At 41.2% G+C, this 19,966-nt stretch overlaps 1 protein-coding gene across 1 annotated transcript in view; it reads right to left on the bottom strand.

Annotated features, from left to right (window-relative positions):
* Positions 1–16,655, bottom strand: part of LOC110487164 (uncharacterized) — a 39,920-nt gene extending 23,265 nt beyond the window's left edge. Inside the window, exon 1 of the mRNA XM_090194819.1 lies at positions 16,559–16,655. The gene's annotated coding sequence lies outside the window, so the exon portion shown is untranslated. The remainder of the gene's footprint in view (positions 1–16,558) is intronic.
* Positions 16,656–19,966: the final 3,311 nt, after the last annotated feature.

The following is a 19,966-nucleotide window of genomic DNA, read 5'->3' as shown; positions in this document are numbered from 1 at the left end:
TCTGTATCAGCTTCGAAGCTTCGAGTCATCTTGGGTATGTCTGTATCAGCTTCGAGTCATCTTGGGTATGTCTGTATCATCTTCGAGTCATCTTGAGTATGTCTGTATCAGCTTCGAGTCATCTTGGGTATGTCTGGATCAGCTTCGAGTCATCTTGGGTATGTCTGTATCAGCTTCGAGTCATCTTGGGTATGTCTGTATCAGCTTCGAGTCATCTTGGGTATGTCTGTATCATCTTCGAGTCATCTTGGGTATGTCTGTATCAGCTTCGAGTCATCTTGGGTATGTCTGGATCAGCTTCGAGTCATCTTGGGTATGTCTGGATCATCTTTGAGTCATCTTGGGTATGTCTGGATCAGCTTTGAGTCATCTTGGGTATGTCTGTATCAGCTTTGAGTCATCTTGGGTATGTCTGTATCAGCTTCGAGTCATCTTGGGTATGTCTGTATCAGCTTTGTACATCTGGATTTGGGGATTTTCTCCCATTCTTCCTTGCAGCCTTTTTCAAGCTCTGTTGAGTTAGATGGGGAGCAGTAGTGAACAGCAATCTTCAAGTCTTTCCACAGATTTTCAATGGGATTCAAGTCTGGGCTTTAGCTGGGCCACTCAAGGATTTTCACATTTTTGTTCTAAAGTAATTCCAGCATTACTTTGGCTGTATGCTTGGGGTCATTGTCCTGTTGGAAAGTCATCTTCACCCCAGTCTAAGGTCGTTTGCACTCTGAAGCATGTTCTCATTAAGGATTTGCCTTTATTTGGCTTAGAGCTTTTCCCTACAAAAAATGTAGAAATTGGTCGACCGAGAGTCGTCTGTTTTTTTTTGACCAATCGATTGGTCGAAATGTTTAAACGTGTATTTTTCCATATGTGTTTGAATAAAAATCAACTATATGTACTGAGCTTGTCTGATGCTTTAAGCGCACCATTTCTCCTCCTTGCGGTTTATGTGCTGTTTAGGCCGGTTTATTTATTGTTTAGGCCGGTTTATGTATTGTTCAGGCTAATTACCCAAAACTCCCTTTGTTCTTTCATGTTAAAACTAAAATGCTTGATTGCATGAATGACTCGCATGCTGTGCGATGACACGACACGAAACGAACAAAGGATTGATTGCATGAATGACTCGCATGCTGTGCGATGACACGAAACGAAACAAACAAATGATTGATTGCGTGAATGACTCGCATGCTGTGCGATGACACGAAACGAAACAAACAAATGATTGATTGCATGAATGACTCGCATGCTGTGCGATGACACGACACGAAACGAACAAAGGATTGATTGCATGAATGACTCGCATGCTGTGCGATGACACGAAACGAAACAAACAAATGATTGATTGCGTGAATGACTCGCATGCTGTGCGATGACACGAAACGAAACAAACAAATGATTGATTGCATGAATGACTCGCATGCTGTGCGATGACACGACACGAACAAATGATTGATTGACACAGAGCGACGTTACAGTATTAAGACTAAAACAGGACGCGCTCTTAAGCCCACAGCTCGATGGTGGTTATAGAAGAGTCCTATTATAAGAAGCCTACGAATGACAATGACGTTATTATAATGACGATCACGACAATAACAACAAAGATGCACGAGATCAAGAGAAAGGAGGGAGGGTATAGGAGCCAGAGCTGCGTGCATATTATGCGTGACAAACAGAGGCTGTTTTAAGATTACAATAATATTATTCTGCCCGTTGGGAATAGTGTAAACAACACCAATATGAGGGTTAACTTTGCTGTTATGCACATAGCAACATGGTCTAGGAAATGGCGGCAAATTCAACGGCTATACACACATATATATATATATATATATATATATTTGTGACTGCACACCTAAAGAAATCTCAGCCGACCAACAAACTATCGACCAAACAATCAACCAGTAGACTAAAAATGGGGTCAGCCCTAATTTGGTTTCATTCATTGTTCCCTATATCCTTATCAGTCTTCCCAGTACCTGCCACTGAAAAGCATCACGCTGCCACCACCATGCTTCCCAGTACCTGCCACTGAAAAGCATCACGCTGCCACCACCATGCTTCCCAGTACCTGCCACTGAAAAGCATTGCGCTGCCACCACCATGCTTCATGGTAGGGATAGTGTTTGACGAATGATGAACTGTTCCTGTTTTTTTTCCCTTCAGACATAGAGCTTTGCATTCAGGCCAAATAGTTAAAATGTTTGTCTCATCAGACCACAGAATATTTTTGCCTTTATGCTCTCAGAGTCTTTTTAACGTGCCTCTTTGCAAACTCCAGGCCTGCTGTCATGTGCCTTTTTCTTAGGAGTGGCTTCCGTCTGGCCACTCTCCCATTAAGTCCAGATAAAGTGCTCTGTGGAGACGGTTGTCCTTCTGGCAGGTTCTCCCATCTCAGCCCAGGAACACTGGAATTCCGTCAGTGGTCATTGGGTTCTTGGTCACCTGCCTGAACAAGGTCCTTCTTACAGATAAAATGTAGCATAGTTTTATTTGATACATTAAATTGTTATTGTTCTATTTAAATACAGGCACTGGGTTCTCCAGTTTGAACCCCTGCTGTCTCTGGCTCCACACCCAACCTGCCCAGCCATCTAGATGTGTGAAAGTTAATGTATAAGTTAATGATCCATCATTCCTGGGAGTATCAAGAATATGCATATCCTTGCTTCAGGTCCTGAGCTACAGGCAGTTAGATTTGGGTCATTTTAGGTGAAAATTGGAGGGAAAAAAAGGGTCCAATCCATAAGAGGATTTATTAACTTTATAGAGACTCCTTTGGTGTCTAGAGATTTAAGTAGATCAGCCTTTCGTTTCCTTGCGCCTTGTGTGTGGAATGATCTACAATGCAGGAATTAGTGCCTTCAGGGCCTTTCAGACGGTTGTTATGAGACCTTGTTGCCGAATATGTTTGTTTTGGTTTTCGTGTATTGTTGTGTACAATAACATGTATTTTAACGTGCATACGAATGTGTAGTTTAATGTGTTTATTGTGTATTCATGTGTATATGAATTGGTAGTTTAATGTGTATTGTGATGCTATACAGGCCTCATCTGGAAAAGAGACCTCGGTCTCAGTATTGACTCCCTGTCAAAATAAAGGTCAGATTAATACACTCTCCAGCACATTAGGTGGTGGTGGTATTCAAGTTGAGTTCATTTGTGAACTTCCAATACACTCATAGAAGTAAAAGAAGATGAAGATAGCCCTAAATGGTGCTGTCCATGACCATGTTGTCACAGAAGATGCCATTGCAAGGAAAGGTGTGAATTTCAATAGCTATTGAGTTAGCTTAAGTATCCTCACTTCACCTTTATTTCACGTTACTCTCCTCTCCCTCAACTTCTCTCTCTCCTCCCTCCTCCTCCTCCTCTTGGACAATCACATGGAAAGCACAGGCAGGCTTCGCTCCAATGGATATTCTCTCATGCCTTTTTAGACTTCTTAGCTGAGTGAATCTCTCTCCACACTGAGTGCAGTGGTAAGGCTTCTCTCCACTGTGTGATCTCTGATGATTCTTTAGGTCTCCCGCAAAACGGAAATTATTTCCGCACAGTGAGCAGTGGTAAGGTTTCTCACCTGTATGAATTCTCTGATGTTCTTTAAGGCTTCCTGAATGATTGAAACTCTTCCCACATGTGGTGCAGTGGTAAGGCTTCTCTCCACTATGTACTCTTTCATGTCTCTTAAGGTTTACTTTCTCACTGAAACCCCTCCCACATTGGGAGCAGTGGAAAGGTTTCTCTCCAGTGTGTACTCTTTGATGATTTTTTAGATTACTTGAGGAACGGAAACTCTTCTCACATTGAGGGCAGGGGTAACGACCACGACCAAGTAGTCTTGATATATCTGGGTCAACTACACCACTATTGTCCTCCTCTTCCTCAACATCTCTCTTTTCCTCCACATTGATTTCCCTCTCACTCTCCTCCTCCTGGAGAAATACATTGAACGCACAGACAGGCGTCTCTCCAATATGTATCCTCTGATGACTTTTAAGAATTCTTAGCTGAGTGAATCCCTTACCACACAGAGAGCATTGGTAAGGCTTCTCTCCACTGTGTGATCTCTGATGATTCTTTAGGTCTCCTGCGAAACGAAAATTCTTCCCGCACAGAGAGCAGTGGTAAGGCTTCTCCCCTGTATGTATTCTCTGATGTTTCTTAAGGTTTCCTGGCTGACTGAAACTCTTCCAACAAAGAGAGCAGTGGTACGGCTTCTCCCCTGTATGTACTCTTTTATGTTCCTTAAGGCTTCCAGAATGATTGAAGCTCTTCCCACATTGGGTGCAGTGGTAAGGCTTCTCTCCACTATGTACCCTCTCGTGTCTCGTGAGGTTGACTTTTTCACTGAAACTCTTCCCACATGTGGCACAGTGGAAAGGTTTCTCCCCAGTATGTACTCTCTCATGATTTTTTAGATTACCTGAAGAACTGAAACTCTTTCCACATTGAGGACAGGGGTAACTCCCACTACCAGGAAGTCTTGATGTACCTAGGTTAATTACACCACTATTTTCTTCCTCTTCCTCAACTTCTCTCTTTTCCTTCTCATCGATTTCCTTCTCATCCTCCTCCTCTTTGACAATCAAATTTAAAGCACAGGCAGGCTTCTCTCCAATGTGTATTCGCTGATGACTTTTTAGGTTTCCTGGCTGATTGAAACTCTTCCCACAAAGAGAGCAGTGGTACGGCTTCTCTTCGCTGTGGGATCTCTGATGAGTCTTCAGGTCTCCTGCCCGACTGAAACTCTTCCCGCAAAGAGAGCAATGGTAAGGTTTCTCCCCTGTATGTATTCGCAGATGTTGCTTAAGGCTTCCTGAATGATTGAAGTTCTTCCCACATGTGGTACAGTGGTAAGGCTTCTCTCCACTATGTACTCTCTCATGTCTCTTGAGGTTTACTTTCTCACTGAAACTCTTCCCACATGTTGAGCAGTCAAAAGGTTTCTCTCCAGTGTGCACTCTTTGATGATTCTTTAGGTTAGTTGAGGAACTGAAACTCTTCTCACATTGAGGACAGGGGTAACTCCCACGGCCAGGTAGTATTGATGCTGTGGAACTGGGCTTGTTGACTGAGTCTGGGTTGGGGCTCTCTCCTGTAAGAATATGAACAGATATAGGATAAGAAACAGACAGAGAGAAACAAAGTATTTCAGTTTAATAATGCAGGATTCAGTCATTATAATTAACAGAGTATTGAAATAAATACTTTGCAATGGGCTTGTTGCATCACACATATAAAAAACTTACAATGTGATTTTCGGGATTTTTTTTCTCATTTCGTCTGTCATAGTTGAAGTGTACCTATGATGAAAATTACAGGCCTCTCTCATATTTTTAAGTGGGAGAACTTGCACAATTGGTGGCTGACTAAATACTTTTTTGCCCCACTGTATAACACAATTGTCAAATTACAATGCATTGCACATTGGTCTGTAGACATTTTTGTTTTGGCATTCGCCTTCCCTCTTACACATACAGAAGCCTGAGGGTTTATACTACAAACCAGAATCAATGAGTTAGCCAGCTAAATTGCCTAAATATTCTGAATTAATATTTTATTCAACACCCAAAAACATATGTAAGTTTACATTTCTTAATGAACCAGGAAATCAATGGTTATTTTGGGTTGTTTACCTCTGAACCAAAGAGGATGTTAGCCTGAATTTACCTGAGTCAACAGAGTTCCTGTCCTCCTCTCTCTCTTCCTCCTCCTGCTCATTGATTTCTCTCTCCTCGCTCTCCTCCTTGACAATCACATTGAATTCCACTGTTTGACTGCAGTTATCCAGCATCACTGACAGCATCTCTGGACCCAGCTGTGAGCTTCTCTGGGCTGGAACACCACAACCAGAACCCGATTCAGACATGGTAGGCTAGAGGTGGATCTAAAAGACGAGACCAAAAGAGTTCAGGGTGATTTTCACAAACCTTGATCGTGGTATAGCTCTAGAAAAGACAAACATCTAAGCTAGCTATCCACACATCCTGTCCAGCAGGAATCCCCCCCCCCCCCCCCAAAAAAAAGAAGCACTTTCTTGTGTTAGAATAAGGGACAATTCCAAGGTAACAGAGTGATGCTGAGTTAAACCTAAAAAAAAAAAAGTTTCCTTTTTCTCTCCAATTTCGTGGCATCTCAATTGGTAGTTACAGTCTTGTCCCATTGCTGCAAATCCCGTATGGACTTGGGAGAGGCGAAGGTTGAGAGCCGTGCGTCCTCCGAAACACGACCCAGCCAAGCCACACTGCTTCTTGACACAATGCCCGCTTAACCCGGAAGTCAGCCGCACCAATGTGTCAGAGGAAACACCGTACACCTGGCTACCGTGTCAGCGTGCATACGCCCAGCCCGCCACAGGAGTCGCTGGAGCGGGATGGGACAAGGAAATCTCAGCTTTTCAAACCTTCTCCTAACCCGGACGATGCTGGGTCTCCCAGTCATGACCAGCTGTGACAGAGCCTGGGATCGAACCCGTGTCTGTAGTGACACTGCGATGCAGGGCCTTAGACTGCTGCGCCACTCGGGAGTTCCCCGCAAATTGAATTTAACAAACAATTGGTCCCCCCCAAAATGTGAATTTCAAAATCCCGATGTGGCCCTTGAGCCAAGTTTTCCCACCCCTTCTATAGACTCAGGCTCGACCCTGGCTTTATAGACACATATATTTATGTCCAATATGACAAACAAGTGGATTAAAGCTGATTGGTCACTCTTTAAGGGACGCAAAATGAGCAGCGACAGTCCTGGGGGTGTAAACTCATTGGACTTGGAGACTAGAAGTGTTCCTGGGGGTGTAAACTCAGTGGACTTTGAGACTAGAAGTGTTCCTGGGGGTGTAAACTCTGTGGACTTGGAGACTAGAAGTGTTCCTGGGGGTGTAAACTCAGTGGACTTGGAGACTAGAAGTGTTCCTGGGTAGAATGGACCTTTTACTGCAGCACAACGTATAGAAGATAAGAGTACACACACAAACAACATTGTTGTTTGCTTGAAAAAAAATAAACAAATAATATCTTATAGATATACTTTGAGAGTCTACATACTAGCATTCCCCATACAGTGGGGGCTGGCAGCCTTAGCTCACTATTTGAGAGACAGAGATACTAACGAATACCCACCAATAAACGTCATTCTGGAGCTCAATGTGTTTTGACCAAACTATTATAGGTTTGATAATGATTTATAGGTTTGATACCTCCAAATGAATGGAACATCGATGGGCTCCACATTCGCTCAGAGCTCAGTGCTAAACTTTGTGGGTTGTTTTGAAGAAAGTATTGTGAACAAGGAAAATCAAAAATCTATTTTTGAATAAAGTCCTGAATGAGTGGTATTGATATATTGATGAATTTATTTGCATATGTGTTGGGGGGGGGGGAGAAGAGCTGTCAGGTTTTATGGCATTACTCAATGACATTGACCCCAATCTCAAATTCACTATTGAATGGGACACTAAATGTGTTCATTACCTCGATATGTGGATTGAGAAATCAAATGGAACTCTGTTTACAACTTACAACAGAAAAAACGGACAGAAATACTCTATTACAAGGGTGACAGCATCCACCCTGAGACATTATGAAGAGGACTTCCAAGAAGCCCGTTTTTCAGAGTATATGCCACTCCACAGAGTACTATCTAGAAAAAGCAGCGAAGATGGACAATAGGGTTCTAAGAGGATACTCTCCACACATTTTAGAAAAATGACAGCCTACTGGGGAACAGTGGGTTAACTGCCTTGTTCAGGGACAGAACAACAGATTTTTTACTTGTCGGCTCGGGGATTTGATCTTGCAACCTTCCGGTTACAAGTCCAACACTCTAACCACTAGGCTACCCTGCCGTGTGGATGAAGATCTTAATGTGGCATTGGAGAAAATACGAGATGAACTGCTACAAAAAAAAGACCCACTAGAGTTAAAGAACCCTCTGTAATGTTCACCGCCACATACACTTTGAACTCACACAAAGTCGGAGATGCTGTCAAGAAAACACTGGCATGTTTTATTCCACGGACCTAGCTTTTGCCAGCTGAATTTAAGAATCCACCACGTATTGTATCGAGGAGAGGTCGCAATTTACGCGATAAATTGGTCCATGCCAACTGCCAGCCACAAAATGTAAATCAGCCAGCCTCTTTTACGCCCTCTTCCAACTGGGAGCTATTAATGCACAGGTTGAACACAGTGCAACAATATGATGAAGTGTGAATGTTTCTGCCACCCACACACAGGAAAACGGTTCCAAATAAATAACATCATTACGTGTTCCACCACCCATGTTATCTACATGATTACGTGTTCCACCACCCATGTTATCTACATGATTACGTGTTCCACCACCCATGTTATCTACATGATTACGTGTTCCACCACCCATGTTATCTACATGATTACGTGTTCCACCACCCATGTTATCTACATGATTACGTGTTCCACCACCCATGTTATCTACATGATTACGTGTTCCACCACCCATGTTATCTACATTATTAAATGTCCATGTGGGCTGTGTGATGTTGGTAAAACCTCTCGTTCTCTCAAAACAGAGAATCTGTGGATACAAAAATTCATAAATCGGGAGAAAGGACAGGGATCATCCAGTCCCAGAACATTTTAATGACCTAAAACAGGACATTTCTACCTTTTAGATTTTGTGGCATAGAGAAAGTCTAGGTATCAGACAGGGGAAGTGATATAAAGAATGTTTGGGGATTTTTCACCCTCCAGACATGATTTCCTCAAGGTCTTAATGATGAAACGCCTACGTATGTGACGTTGTAAATGTCAACATGAATTATGCCCCTATTTCAGGTGACTCTGGTGTTTTTCCTTGCACTGTACACAATGATCTTTTGAAAACTTGCTCGGTAGGTCAAATGTCCTCATTGTGGTGTTTAACACGTTTTATGTATTGTTATATTTGGTAGCACTGATTTGTTTTACCCTCGACTCCATTCGATTGAATGTCTACATAAGGGTGCACTTTTTTTTTTAGCTCACAAAAGCTCTGACGAAGGCCTCGAGACCGGAACGTAAGGCTCAGACGAAGGCCTCAAAGCCCGTACGTAAAGCTCAGACGAATGCCTCGAGACCCGTACGTAAAGCTCAGACGAAGGCCTCAAAGCCCGTACGTAAAGCTCAGACGAATGCCTCGAGACCCGTACGTAAAGCTCAGACGAAGGCCTCAAAGCCCGTACGTAAAGCTCAGACGAAGGCCTCAAAGCCCGTACGTAAAGCTCCGACGAAGGCCTCAAAGCCCGTACGTAAAGCTCAGACGAAGGCCTCAAAGCCCGTACGTAAAGCTCAGACGAAGGCCTCAAAGCCCGTACGTAAAGCTTATTAAAGAGCAGTGATACTATCAATAGCAGTGTGCGGGTTTCTTCTTTTTTCTCATTTTATTCAACTGTTACCAGGCACCTGCAAATAAAGATAGCTCAGTGCCTTTTGAACTATGATAACAACTATAAAATATATAGATAATTCTGCACGTTTTCGCACTAATTATTCCTAAACAAAGTACGGTCGTGACCAAAAGTTGAGAATGACACAAATATTACTTTCCACAAAGTTTGCTGCTTCAGTGTCTTTAGATATTGTTGTCAGATGTTACTATGGAATACTGAAGTATAATTACAAGCATTTCATAAGTGTCAAAGGCTTTTATTGACAATTACATGAAGTTGATGCAAAGAGTCAATATTTGCAGTGTTGACCCTTCTTTTTCAAGACCTCTGCAATCTAACGTGCTCCATCATGCTGGAAAAGGCATTGTTCGTCACCAAACTGTTCCTGGATGGTTGGGAGAAGTTGCTGGTACCATTCTTTATTCATGGCTGTGTTCTTAGGCAAAATTGTGAGTGAGCCCACTCCCTTGGCTCAGAAGCAACCCCACACATGAATGGTCTCAGGATGCTTTACTGTTGACACAGGACTGATTCTTCAATATCAGTGGGTTAACTGCCTTGTTCAGGGACAGAACAACAGATTTTTTACTTGTCGGCTTGGGGATTTGATCTTGCAACCTTCCGGTTACAAGTCCAACACTCTAACCACTAGGCTACCCTGCCGTGTGGATGAAGATCTTAATGTGGCATTGGAGAAAATACGAGATGAACTGCTACAAAAAAAAGACCCACTAGAGTTAAAGAACCCTCTGTAATGTTCACCGCCACATACACTTTGAACTCGCACAAAGTCGGAGATGTTGTCAAGAAAACACTGGCATGTTTTATTCCACGGACCTAGCTTTTGCCAGCTGAATTTAAGAATCCACCACGTATTGTATCGAGGAGAGGTCGCAATTTACGCGATAAATTGGTCCATGCCAACTGCCAGCCACAAAATTAAAATCAGCCAGCCTCTTTTACGCCCTCTTCCAAATGGGAGCTATTAATGCACAGGTTGAACACAGTGCAACAATATGATGAAGTGTGAATGTTTCTGCCACCCACACACAGGAAAACGGTTCCAAATAAATGACATCATTACGTGTTCCACCACCCATGTTATCTACATTATTAAATGTCCATGTGGGCTGTGTGATGTTGGTAAAACCTCTCGTTCTCTCAAAATAGAGTATCTGTAAAGCTCAGACGAAGGCCTCGAGGCCCGTACGCAAAGCTCCGACGAAGGCCTCAAAGCCCGTACGTAAAGCTTATTAAAGAGCAGTGATACTATCAATAGCAGTGTGCGGGTTTCTTCTTTTTACTCATTTTATTCAACTGTTACCAGGCACCTGCAAATAAAGATAGCTCAGTGCCTTTTGAACTATGATAACAACTATAAAATATATAGATAATTCTGCACATTTTCGCACTAATTATTCCTAAACAAAGTACGGTCGTGACCAAAAGTTGAGAATGACAAATATTACTTTCCACAATGTTTGCTGCTTCAGTGTCTTTAGATATTGTTGTCAGATGTTACTATGGAATGATGAAGTATAATTACAAGCATTTCATAAGTGTCAAAGGCTTTTATTTACAATGACATGAAGTTGATGCAAAGAGTCAATATTTGCAGTGTTGACCCTTCTTTTTCAAGACCTCTGCAATCTAACCCTGGCATGCTGTCAATTAACTTCTGGGCCACATCCTGACTGATGGCAGCTTATTCTTGCATAATCGATGCTTGGAGTTTGTCAGAATTTGTGGGGTTTTGTTTGTCCACCCACCTCTTGAGGATTGACCACAAATTCTCAATGGGATTAAGGTCTGGGGAGTTTCCTGGCCATGGACCCAAAATATTGATGTTTTGTTCCCCGGGCCACTTAGTTGAGCCACTTACTTATCACTTTTGCCTTATGGCAAGGTGCTCCATCATGCTGGAAAAGGCATTGTTCGTCACCAAACTGTTCCTGGATGGTTGGGAGAAGTTGCTGGTACCATTCTTTATTCATGGCTGTGTTCTTAGGCAAAATTGTGAGTGAGCCCACTCCCTTGGCTCAGAAGCAACCCCACACATGAATGGTCTCAGGATGCTTTACTGTTGACACAGGACTGATTCTTCAATATCAGTCTGTCCCTGATGTTTCTCCTGGAGAGAAGTGGCTTCTTTGCTGCCCTTCTTGACACCATACCATCCTCCAAAAGTCTTTGAATCACTGTGCGTGCAGATACACTCACACCGGCCTGCTGCCATTCCTGAGCAAGCTCTGTACTGGTTGTGCCCCGATCCCGCAGTTGAATCAACTTTAGGAGACGGTCCTGGCGCTTGCTGGACTTTCTTGTACGCCCTGAAGCCTTCTTCACAACAATTTAACCGCTCTCTTGAGTTCTTGATGATCCGATAAATGGTTGATTTAGGTGCAATCTTACTGGCAGCAATATCCTTGCCTGTGAAGCACTTTTTGTGCAAAGCAATGATGATGGCACGTGTTTCCTTGCAGGTAACCATGGTTGACAGAGGAAGAACAATGATTCCAAGCACCACCCTTCTTTTGAAGCTTCCAGTCTGTTATTCGAACTCAATCAGCATGACAGAGTGATCTCAAGCCTTGTCCTCGTCAACACTCACACCTGTGTTTACTTCTTATGTCTTAGATCCTGCTAACGGGATCGATATGACAACAGCCAGTGAAAGTGCCAAATTCAAAACAACAGAAATCTCATAATTAAAATTCCTCAAACATAGAAGTATTTTACACCATTTTAAAATATAATCTTGTTGTTAATCCCACCAGTGTCCGATTTCAAAAAGGCTTTACGACGAAAGCACACCAAACGATTATGTTAGGTCTGCACCTAGTCACAAAAAAACACAGCCATAGAGAGGAGTCACAAAAAGCAGAAATAGAGATAAAATTAATCACTAACCTTTGATTATCTACAAATATTTATATTCATGAAATCACAAGTGCAATATTGGAAAACACACCTTAGCCTCTTCTTAATCCACCTGTCGTGTCAGATTTTGAAATTATGCTTTACGGCGAAAGCAATCCAAGCGTTTGTGTAAATTTATCGATCTCACGACAAAACATTAAGTACACTTAGCATCAGGTATCTTGGTCACGAAAATCAGAAAAGCAATCAAATTAATTGTTTACTTTTGATGATCTTCTGATGTTTTCACTCACGAGACTCCCAGTTACACAACAAATGTTCCTTTTGTTCCATAAAGATTATTTTTATATCCAAAATACCTCAGTTTATTTGTTCAGAAATCCACAGGAAAGAGCGGTCACGACAACGCAGACGAAAATTCCAAATATTTTCCATAATGTCCACAGAAACACGTCAAACGTTTTTTATAATCAATCCTCAGGTTGTTTTTAAAATATATAATCGATAATATATCAACCGCAAATGTCTTTCACAGTAGGAGAGGGAAAAGCAATACCTATCCAAACTCTGTTGCGCGAGCAAAACTCATGTGACCACTTGACGCGATGTTATCGTTCTGGCTCATTTTTCAAAATAAAAGCCTGAAACTATGTCTGAAGACTGTTGACACCTTGAGGAAGCGATAGGATAAGGAATCTGGTTCATATCACTTTAAATCCAGCAAAGGGAGGCTATGGAACATGGAGTTTTCAAAATAGAAGCCACTTCCTGTTTTGATTTTCCTCAGGGTTTCGCCTGCAATATCAGTTCTGTTATACTCACAGACAATATTTTGACAGTTTTGGAAACTTTAGAGTGTTTTCTATCCAATACTAATAATAATATGCATATATTAGCAACTGAGACTGAGGAGCTGGCCGTTTACAATGAGCACCTTTTCATCCAAGCTACTCAATACTGCCCCTGCAGCCATAAAAAGTTAATGCAACCGCTGTGTCAGAGTTCAAAAAGGCTTTACCCAAAAAAAGTCACACACTGCAATAATCTGAGTACAGCGCTCAGACAACAAAACAAGTCATACAGATATCCGCCATGTTGTGGAGTCAACCGAAGTCAGAAATAGCATTATAAATATTCACTTACCTTTGATGATCTTCATCAGAATGCACTCCCAGGAATCCCAGTTCCCAGTTGATTTGTTCAATAAAGTCCATCATTTATGTCCAAATACCTCCTTTTGTTAACGCGTTCAGCCCAGTAATCCAAATTCATGAGGCGCGAGCAGACAAAGTCAAAAAATTCCGTTACAGTCCGTAGAAACATGTCAAACAATGTATAGAATCAATCTTAAGGATGTTTTTATCATAAATCTGCAATAATGTTCCAACAGGAGAATTCCTTTGTCTGTAGAAATGCAATGGAACGCAAGCTAACTCACGTGAATGCGCGTGGTCAGCTCATGGCACTCTGGCAGACCTCCACAGTAGAAGCATCAAACAAGGTTCTAAAGACTGTTGACATCTAGTGGAAGCCTTAGGAAGTGCAATATGACCCCCATAGACACTATATATTCGATAGGCAATGACTTGAAAAACTCCAAACCTCACATTTCCCACTTCCTGGTTGGATTTTTTTTCAGGTTTTTGCCTGCCATATGAGTTCTATTATACTCACAGACATCATTCAAACAGTTTTAGAAACTTCAGCGTGTTTTCTATCCAAATCTACTAATAATATGCATATATTAGGAACTTGGCATGAGTAGCAGGCAGTTTACTCTGGGCACCTTATTCATCAAAGCTACTCAATACTGCCCACAGCCATAAGAAGTTAACGAAAGAATCACTGACAGGATGTCAGCTGGTCCTTTTGTGGCAGGGCTGAAATGCAATGGAAATGTTTTTTGGGGATTCAGTTCATTTGCATGGCAAAGAGAGACTTTGCAATTAATCTGATCACGTTTCATAACATTCTGGAGTATATGCAAATTGCCATCATACCAACTGAGTCAGCAGATTTTGTGAAAATTTATATTTGTGTCATTCTCAAAACGTTTGGCCACGACTGTATACACAGATAGGAAGAGATGCCCAACTTGGCTGCAAATCTGTGTCCCTCCAGCAGGTGGCGTTTTTTCGTTGTTTTGCCCACCAAGCAAGGAGTTTTTGTATGGAGGTCAATGAGAGTCTCTCTCAATGAGAGTTGAATTTGGTCAACAACAAAAAAGCAATGGCTTATTTGCTACACAAGGTTTATTTGATCGAATAGAGTTTTCGTAATGTTTAAGTAGTTTTCGAGTGCACTGATATAACTAGGACACTATTTTGGAGTCGAGATGGCTATGCATATTCATGGCATGAGGCTAGTAGCATAAATCAAATCAAATGTTATTGGTCACACATGCACATGGTCAGCAGATGTTATTACGAGTGTAGCAAAATTCTTATGCTTCTAGTTCCGAAAGTGCAGCAATATCTAACAAGTAATCTAACAATTCCACAACAACTACCTAATACACACAAATCTAAGTAAAGAGATGGAATATATACATATAAATATACGGATGAGCAATGACCGAGCGGCATAGGCAAGATGCAATAGATGGTATAAAATACAGTATATACATATGAGATGAGTAAATGCAAGATCTGTAAACACTATTAAAGTGGCATTATTAAAGTGACATAGCATCTCGAATCCATTGAATACAGGCGGTTGACGTCAACAACCCTCATCAAATATTCAAAAACGGATTACAATAATGAGATGTATCCACCAATTCAAAGAAAGGATAGGGGAGGAGCTAGACAGCCCACCGTGCCGCTTTGTGGACAACCACTCCCATTACTAGAGCGGAGAGACATGCATCATCTCAGTATATACATAATGTTTGAATGAAAAAATAAATAAGAAATACCCACATTATTTCCTTTTTAGGATCCTGATTATCCACCCCACAGTGGGTGGCGGAATGCACATCCGATTGTTGAGAACGCCATTATACCATAGAAGAAGAAGATCTGTGACCCCGAAATACTTAGTTACTTTTCCCCGCTTCACAGCTACATTATTTTTTGATGGAAACCCGAATTTTGCTTCTTATGACGACATTCCTTATTAATTTGCTTGAAAAAGTCATGGGAAAGGGACCATGCATTGATCATCACAATATGTATATTGTAATGAAACAGGATGGGAGCAGGACTCGAACCCTCGACCTTCTAGCCCCGAAGTCCAGCGCGCTATCGACTGTGCCGCAAAAGCATTCTCAAGCGCGTTTATAAACACAGGGTCGTTACAATATTTATATTTTTGAGAACTTTTACTTCACTACATTTCTAAAGAAAAGTATGTACTATTTACTCCATACAGTTTCCCTGACACCCAAAAGTACTCATTACATGTTGAATGCTTAGCAGGACATGAAAATGGTCCATTTCCACACACTTATCAAGAGCACGTCCCTGGTCATCCCTCCTACCTAAATCTGGCGGATTCACTAAACACAAATGCTTCGTTTTTAAATTATGTCTGAGTGTTGGGGTGTGTCCCTAGCATTACATTTACTTTTGATACTTAAGTATATTTAAAACCAAATACTTTTAGACGTTTACTCAAGTAGTATTTTACTGGGTGACTTTTATTTGAGTCATTTTCTATTAAGATATCTTTACTTTTACTCAAGTATGACAACCACTTTTTTTTCCATCACTGCGTCGAATTTATCGAACGTGCATGCGTAGGTGTATACGTGGACGGCTTGGCAGAAATTGTAGCTGAAGGTTGAATTTTTGTTGCCCAAATATCCAGATGATGCTGCGTACCATTTTGCGCAACGACACTGTAGGTTTGTTCAAGGGATTAACTGTTTGCATAAACCGGTAGCCGGGAAGTCATAATTTTGCGAGCTATCTACCTAGATAGCTAAACTATATATGTTGTATAACCAACCTATCTGTGGCTAAACAATGAGCAGCCGGTTAGCCTATTCCTTGGTACAGTCATTTTACTCACGATGAGTAGACAGCTGGCTAACTATGAAATGAAATGGTCACTTCAACAGTGACCCTGAAATAAAGTTAGTATGTTAGCTAGCTACACAAACGGGTTTTGACGGGAGATGTTGCTAACTGGCTAACAGCTAACTAGCTGGGGGAACAACAAAACCAGGCCGCTGAAACCAGTGCGGTTTCATCCTGGAATGCGTTGGTTTACAGACCGTGTTACAAGCATAATTAAAACAAATAATAATCATTAGCAATAGGTTACCTGGAACTGATTTCCTGTTTGGCTGAAAATAATTGGAAATGGTGAGGTCTCGTAGAGCAGCGGAAACAATGTATCCACTTTCCGAGTGAGTTTGGTCTGGATTATGAGATGCTGCAGGAAATGTTCGTGAGCGTCGTATCAGCGTAGTGTTTGTACATGTTTTGTTAGCCTCTTTGACAGACAGAAGTCAGGCCAAACAAATGCACATATTATTTTATAAAATAAATTACAATGACGGCATCCCCTAAACTGCCTGACAGATTTGTACCTTTTCGACTCAGGGATTCGAACCAGCCACCTTCCGGTTACTAGTCTAACGCTCTAACCACTAGGCTACCTGTCGCCCCAAAACAACAAAAACAAGACAGCTTTTATTACATTATATTTCTATCAGCAGTGTGATGTTATATTATTACAACAGTCAGTGTACAGCATCTGTTATCCTTCATTATCACCATGTTACTATACTGACTTGTCATCGATAAAGACAATCTACCAACATAATACATTTTCAGTGAAGAAGAGGAGCCACACAGACAGTTGGAACTGTTTGTATTTATAATTCAGTTGAAGGATAGGTGACAACATTTTACAGTTTACAAGCAGATCATGACATAACAACACACTCATATTGTTGACTTTGGATGCCAATTAGAGGTCTTCATATACCCGAGACCCGGGCCCATTCTGGTCTGAAATTCTAACTTGTCCCTCGGGTCAGGGTGGGTCCTGTTTGATTGTCATCGGATCTCGGGTCTATGTAACTACAGCTGATAGATCCGAATGAACCAAAGGCTCTGCATAGTCTATATTTATTTTACGCTAATACGGTGAAATGATTGATTTATAGAAGGTCTAGCCAACATACACTAAACAAAAATATAAACGCAACTTGTAAAGTGTTGGTCCCATGATTCCTGAGCTGGAATAAAAGATCCCAGAAATGTTCCATAAGCACCAAAAGCTTATTTCTCTCAAAATGTTGTGCACAAATTTGTTTACATCCCTGTTAGTGAGCATTTATCTTTTGCCAAGATAGTCCATCTACCTGACAGGTGTGGAATATCAAGAATCAGATTAAACAGCATGATCATTACAGAGGTCAACCTTGTGCTGTGGACAATAAAAGGCCACTGTTTTGAGGTAGCGTGCAATTGGCATGCTGACTGCAGGAATGTCCACCAGAGCTGTTGCCAGAGAAACAAATGCTAATTTCTATACCATAAGCCGCCAATGTCGTTTTAGAGAATTTGGCGGTATGTCCAAACAGACTCACAACCGCAGACCACGTGTATGGTTTTCTGATGTCAATGTTGTGAACAGACTGTCCCATGTTAGCATTGGGGTTATGGTACGGGCAGGCATAAACTACAGACAATGAACAAAATTGCATTTTATAGATGGCAATTTGAATGCTCAGAGATACCGTGACGAGATCCCAAGGCCCATTGCTGAGCCATTCATCCGTCAGCCATCACCTCATGTTTCAGCATGACAATGCACGGCAACATGTCGCAAGGATCTGTATGTAGGCGAGTTAAAATGGCTATTCCATCAAACTTCAAGTTATTAGAATAGTACACAACGCAGAAAAGAACATCCAGGTTAAGGGTCAGAGGCCCAAGCCCGCGAACAGGAATGTTCCAAATTCAGACTGAAGGAGGAGTCAGGAACTTTACTTTTGGTTTCTATTTAATTTGTTGAACTACTAGTACTACCTGTTAATGTTAAGGAAGCAGCTACAGTAGTACTGCCTGTTAATGTTAAGGAAGTAGCTACAGTAGTACTGCCTGTTAATGTTAAGGAAGTAGCTACAGTAGTACTGCTTGTTAATGTTAAGGAAGTAGCTACAGTAGGACTGTCTGTTAATGTTAAGGAAGCAGCTACAGTAGTACTGTCTGTTAATGTTAAGGAAGTAGCTACAGTAGTACTGCCTGTTAATGTTAAGGAAGTAGCTACAGTAGTACTGCCTGTTAATGTTAAGGAAGTAGCTACAGTAATACTGCCTGTTAATGTTAAGGAAGTAGCTACAGTAGTACTGTCTGTTAATGTTAAGGAAGCAGCTACAGTAGTACTTCCTGTTAATGTTAAGGAAGCAGATACAGTAGTACTTCCTGTTAATGTTAAGGAAGCAGATACAGTAGTACTGCCTGTTAATGTTAAGGAAGCAGATACAGTAGTACTGCCTGTTAATGTTAAGGAAGCAGATACAGTAGTACTTCCTGTTAATGTTAAGGAAGCAGATACAGTAGTACTGCCTGTTAATGTTAAGGAAGCAGCTACAGTAGTGCTGTCTGTTAATGTTAAGGAAGTAGCTACAGTAGTACTGCCTGTTAATGTTAAGGAAGTAGATTCAGTAGTACTGTCTGTTAATGTTAAGGAAGTAGCTACAGTAGTACTGTCTGTTAATGTTAAGGAAGTAGCTTCAGTAGCTGGATGATATTTTTAAAAAATCTCTTTAGAATCTGACCCTTTTTGAATTTTTGGAAATGTGAAATGAATGTAGGAGAATATAACACATTAGATCTGGTAAAAGATAATACACAGAAAAAAACATGCATTTTTTGTACCATCATTTTTGAAATGCAAGAGAAAGGCCATAATGTATTATTCCAGCCCAGGCACAATTTAGCTTTTGGACACTAGATAGCAGCATTGTAGGTGCAACGTTTTAGACTGATCCAATGAACCATTGCATTAATGTTCAAAATGTATCAAGACTGCCCAAATGTGCCTAATTGGTTTATTAATTACTTTTCAAGTTCATAACTGTGCACTCTCCTCAAACAATAGCATGGTATTATTTCACCGTAATAGCTACTGTAAATTGGACAGTGCAGTTAGATTAGCAAGAATTTCAGCTTTCTGCCAATATCAGATGTCTATGTCCTGGCAAATGGCCTTCTTCTATTTTTATGTCATGAAATGTATTTTATTTCATCTGGGTGCTTACGTCACTTACTAACACCCTGGCACTACCCGTAGTTCCCGTTCTCCTCAGTCTGAGAAAACACTGAGAAAGGTATGTGTCGCAGATTACTCCTTGTGTTGAAGTCCATAAATGTAAATAAATTAACCATTCCAATGTTAATGCTATGGGTATTGTTATATGGGAGTGTGAGACTCTTGAAACTATGGAACTTTCAGAAATGTATCGTTATTGATATAGTTTTACAGAGTGCTGAAAAGTATTGCAGTTGCTAGCTAGCATGTCTTTCTGTGACGCAGATGGCTTGCTGAGCTGCCGACGTATGTTAGCATTGCATGATGGGAGATGTAGAGAAAGAACAACTCGTCAGATGGTGCCTTGGAGACTGATGTATTCCTGTCTTGTCTTTTCATAATACCATTGCAGATCTATGTAAAATACCAAAATAGACAGCTCTGGTGTCGCTCTTTATTTCTTGT

The sequence above is a fragment of the Oncorhynchus mykiss genome, chromosome 13 (assembly GCF_057628025.1).
Source record: "Oncorhynchus mykiss isolate SJ-2025 chromosome 13, ASM5762802v1, whole genome shotgun sequence".
NCBI lineage: Eukaryota > Metazoa > Chordata > Actinopteri > Salmoniformes > Salmonidae > Oncorhynchus > Oncorhynchus mykiss.
Note: the sequence above shows the minus strand (reverse complement) of the source record. Positions and strands in the feature narration are given on the sequence as shown.